The sequence below is a fragment of the Palaemon carinicauda genome, chromosome 5, assembly GCF_036898095.1.
Source record: "Palaemon carinicauda isolate YSFRI2023 chromosome 5, ASM3689809v2, whole genome shotgun sequence".
NCBI classification, from domain to species: domain Eukaryota; kingdom Metazoa; phylum Arthropoda; class Malacostraca; order Decapoda; family Palaemonidae; genus Palaemon; species Palaemon carinicauda.
Genome location: NC_090729.1, coordinates 26,501,067 through 26,506,203, shown reverse-complemented (window position 1 = coordinate 26,506,203; position 5,137 = coordinate 26,501,067). Strand labels below are relative to the sequence as shown.

Genomic DNA, 5,137 nt, shown 5'->3' with positions numbered 1-5,137 from the left:
ATATATCTGTATACATACATATTCCCCATATTTCAGGAAAAAAATCCATCAAATTTACTAAATTTCCCTTATATCTTGAAAGTACCTGTAAATCGAACAATAAATAAGAAAATTAGTTCCACTTTTCCTGTTTAGTTATTACTATCCTCTTGCTGTACCTCTTCTACTTCTACAGCAAGCGTTGTTTTCTTTTCTGAAATGTACTTTTTGTAAATTACATGAGTATTGCCGTTTTCAATTTCTTTTATCAAAGCCTGGCTTCACTCCCAATATGTATAATCTGCATTGTATTTTGTTACAGCTTGCTTTGCCAGAATTCGAGCAGCAACTGTTTCTGCCAGTAAGGAGTTAGTGTTTCTTGTTTTAATATTATTAACTTGAGAAAATATCCGTTCCATATAATCCGAGGAGTGAGGCAAACAAGTGAGGTTTGTCATGAACTTATACTTAAGCTGAAATTTTCGATTGCTCAAACCGTCTTTGATTGAGCCCAAATTATACCATAAATGTGGTACAGTCCTCTCAGTGATGGTGATATCTTTGACAACGAGTCTAAAACTTCTATATTCGTCATCGAGTTCGCTCACCTGTGATGGTGGCACTAAATATGGTAAAATATTTGACAGCTTTATTATTGTCGGTGGTGAAACATTTATGTCAGAGGCAATGGCTGGATCCAAGAAGTTAAGTTAGGCGATGACGTCATTTTCGTCGAGGGAATTTTTTTTTCTGATCTAAACACAAAGTTCGACAAGGAATTTCAAACAATCTGTTTTGAATCTTTTCAAAGTTTCTGTTGGTAACGGCTTATTGATGAGATGAGCCATCCCAGCTCCTCCCAGATACATATCTTCTAGTCACTCTAGTGTCTTGTGAAAACTCTTGTTACTCAGGTCATTATCACAAAGTTTGACACTTTGCAGAACAGATTCCTTCAAAAACCGAGCAAAGCTTTGTATTTGAAGTTATCATAAAACATAATTTGTGTAGACGGAATTCTTCTGATTGAAATTCTACGTTAGGAGAGTTAACTTTCCTCAAAATGTACTGCAAAAAGAGAAGCGTATGTTTTGTCCCACAATTCTTCTACGGGTCATACACACGTCAAGCTCTTTCCACTTTATCCTCCATCGACTCAGTTTGAAAATAAACCAGAAGTTCATCATACTGTTCAATTTAGGCCCTTTCAACATTTTCTCTGGAGAGCCATCTTGTTTGTGCTAATTTTGGGATCTTATGCCTAGGAGCTGATACCACACCCTGAATTAGCTCGAAATAATTTTGTTTCACTTACTGCAGCGGCTGAAATATGATGTTATGTCTTTCAAAAACCCTTCAGAATATGAAGGCAAAACGCTAACTGCATTACTAGCACATAGGGCAAAGGAATGACATACGCATCCTATTACAAATACAGATGGTACTTCGTCTCTCAGTAACTTTTGAAACCGATTTTTGACTCCCAGCATTGTTGAACAATTATCAGCACCAAGACCAATTATATTTTGCATTGGTATATTTCTTCCTTCCAACAAAACTTTAAGTGAAGAATAAAGTCCTTTTGCACTACCATCTTCAACAATGACAGTATCTAGTAACCTATCGACATCATCTAATTCGTTCACTTCGAAAGAACGAACCACAAATGCCAAAACTTGTGCAACAGTTATGTCCATACTCTCATCAATTATTATAGAGAACTTTTGCTGTTTACAAATGCTATCAAGAGATTTTTTTTTTTTTTTTTTTTTTGTGAAACGCTATTCCATGCTGAATTACATACGACAGCTTCGTCTCTTTCATTGACAACTTCTGAGCCGCTTTACTTTCGGGGAAAGCTATCTTACTCAATGTTAAAAAGTTATCTACGTTCGAAAATGGCAGGTAATGTTCAGCAAAATATGCAGCAATATAAATTTCACTCTTTGCGATAGCTTGTGATTCGCTAGATGACTCTTTCACCTTAAGCCCCTATTAAGCCCCTATTACACGTGTCCGGTTTCCTACTGCCAACCTTGCTTGCGGCGCCGAAGGATAATTGTGGTTTACGGCTAGAGCTATTACATGTATTTGAACGGCCGGTGGCAAGTGGGTCAGTGTGCCACTGTTTGTGGTGGAGGAGTGACATGTCTTCTCTCGACGACAATCTCGTTGCTATTGCTATAGCGTGCTGTTTGAAGGTGAAATCAAGAAAAAGGAAGATTTGGTCCAAACCCTGGCTGCGTAAACGAGCCAAATACTCTCATGTTAATTTAATGAAGGAACTAGCACTAGAAAAAGATGACTGGTTTAACTATATGCGAATGGATCATGAGACATATTTGGAACTCCTAGGTCAGGTTTCACCTTTTATAGAAAAAAAGGAAACTTGCATGAGAGAAGCAATTAGTCCACATGAGCGTCTTTCAGCCACTTTGAGATTTCTTGCTACAGGAAGAACATATAGCGATCTAAAGTTTACAACAATTATATCGCAGCCTTCTCTCAGTGCAATAATCCCAGAAACAGGTGCAGCAATCTACAACTGTTTTGGGCCAAAATATCTAAAGGTAAGTTTATTTTTGCACAAATATCTATAATTTCTCGTTTTAGTTTGAAACTTTAATACCAGGTTAATTAAAAAAATACAGAATTTTCAGACTTTATACCAAAGTATCCATGGTTCATAAATGTACGTGTGTACCTACATTACTTTTGGATAATATCATGTCTCATAATTGTAATCTGCACTTGGGCTTGGAGTAGGTACAGGAGTGCTTGATAGAGATTGAGCTTGGTTAGGACTAGGGCTTGGAGTAGGTACAGGAGTGCTTGATAGAGATGGAGCTTGGTTAGGACTAAGGCTTGGAGTAGGTACAGGAGTGCTAGATAGAGATGGAGCTTGGTTTTGGGCAATTCGTGAATAGGGCGTCAATGTGCCCATTTCACCCTCGAAGATAGCGTCATTTATTAGTTTTTTAACAACCGGATAAATCCGAGGGTTTGTTAAATGCAAGCTTTGTAACCTTTTAGCCACATAAATACCAAACACATCATATTCCGAATTTGGAGGTGCTTCCATCCTTTTTGCTACAAGGTCCAAACCGTGATAAGCTTTGCCTTGTACCGATCTGCGCCTTTTGGGTGGTGCAGGTAGGACTGATGTATTATGCCGTGAAGGCAGTAGCGATGATTCATCCTCATGCTGGGTTTCCCTCTCTTCAGTAAGATCGTCTTCTTGAGATTGCTGAAAAAAAGAAAATAATTAGTAACATAAACATGGAAATTCTGCTTGGAAAGACCGAAATAGTACTAATAGAATTTTATAAGTAAAATAGGTATTTTTTTAAAATAACTTCATGTTCAATCTAGCACAAACTATAAACCTTATATAATGAATATTTCTCTATTACAATTTTTTCCAGTTTCCATCAACACAGCATGAGTGGGAAGAAATCGCAAAGGAGTTTGAGAGAGTCTGGAATTTTCCACACTGTGTCGGAGCTGTGGATGGCAAGCATGTCAAGATTGTGCCACCTCTAGAATCAGGATCATTCTACTACAATTACAAGGGCTTCCATAGTATGGTACTAATGGGCATTGCCAATGCAAAGTATGAATTTATTCTTTGTGATTTCAGCATCAATGGTCGAATTTTAGACGGAGGGGTAATAAACAGGACCACTTTTTATGACAAATTGTGCAAAGGACATTTAAATCTTCCGCCAGAAAATAAAATCGAAGGTTCTGAAAAAGTATTACCTTATGTGTCTATAGGCGATGAAGCTTTTGCTATGAGAACTGACTTTTTAAGACCCTTTAGTCAAAAGGACTTATCATACGAGAGAAGGATCTTTAATTATAGCCTGAGCATGGCTCACAGAATTATCGAAAACGTGTTTGGAATTTTGGTTTCACGATTTCGTATCTTTCAGACTGCTATAAATTTATTGCCAAGAAATAATAAGAATGTAGTATTGGCTTGTTGTGTATAAGGTATTCTATCCCAGATGAGTCTCATGAACAAGCTGAAGATAATATGAGTCAAGTCGAACAATCACTAGCAGGCTTGCAAAGAGGGACAATGAGAAATCCCCACAATGCTGCTAAGAAAGTACGAGATACATTCATGAATTACTTTAATAACGAAGGAAAAGTTGCATGGCAGGACAATGTATAATATTCTAGTTTGCTTTTCAACTGAATGGTAATGAATTATCCAAATATTTAAATAAAGAAATAGTGTGAACTATTCAAGTGAATATTTGTAAGCTTTCTTTTGGTTGTAAATAAAATATGACATGATTATATATACATGCCTCTTCATTGATTTCCTGTGTATTAAGGCTCATGTTTGAAACAGATGGTTCACATTCAACATTTTGGTCTTTGATGAAATGCAGCAGATGACAATATGATTGATTGATTGATTGATTTAAAGTTTTCAGGCATCCATGAAAATATGAAAGTTTGAGCGTATAAATGGAGTCTGAACTGCTCCCTGAACTTTTAGACACTTGCATTTTTTAAGCTCTTTATTGTATGTGCTCCTCAAGTTGTTTATTTTCTTAACAACAGTATCTTTATTAGCTTTAGGATCAATTTCTTGAAGTTTATTTACTAATTTAGCATATGCTGCATTTCTCACTTCTCTGTTTGAATAATCCTTAGATTTAATGAACCACAAACATGGCACATTTCGATAAATTTCTATAAAGTCACTCAAGAAATCACTGTCGCAAGAGCTTGCCATGGTGGCCACCTTTCACTGTCAGGTGCAGCCTCAGACTGATGTCATACCATACAGTGAGCAATTACACGCTACGTCCTTAGTCCTGACGTACGACGGCCATACGGCGAGCTCTAGTCCTGGCGAATGTTCATCCGGTCAGTCATGGGTGAGCTTTCATACAGCCGATTTGCTATCAGACGCTCCGGTTTGACCATATGCAAGCATCGCGACTGATGGCGCCGTAGGAAACCGGATAAGTGTAATAGGGGCTTTACACTTAAGCCCCTATTACACGTATCCGGTTTCCTATGGCCAACCTGGCCTACGGCGCCGTAGGAAAATTCTGACTTACGGCTAGAGCTATTATACGTATTTGAACGGCCGGAGGCAAGTGGGTCAGAGTGGCACTATTTGTGGTGGAGGAGT

At 37.7% G+C, this 5,137-nt stretch overlaps 1 pseudogene; it reads right to left on the bottom strand.

Moving 5' to 3' along the window:
• Positions 1 to 2,704: 2,704 nt before the first annotated feature.
• LOC137640812 (uncharacterized) lies at positions 2,705 to 4,732 on the bottom strand (annotated as a pseudogene).
• Between the last annotated feature and the right edge of the window lie 405 nt (positions 4,733 to 5,137).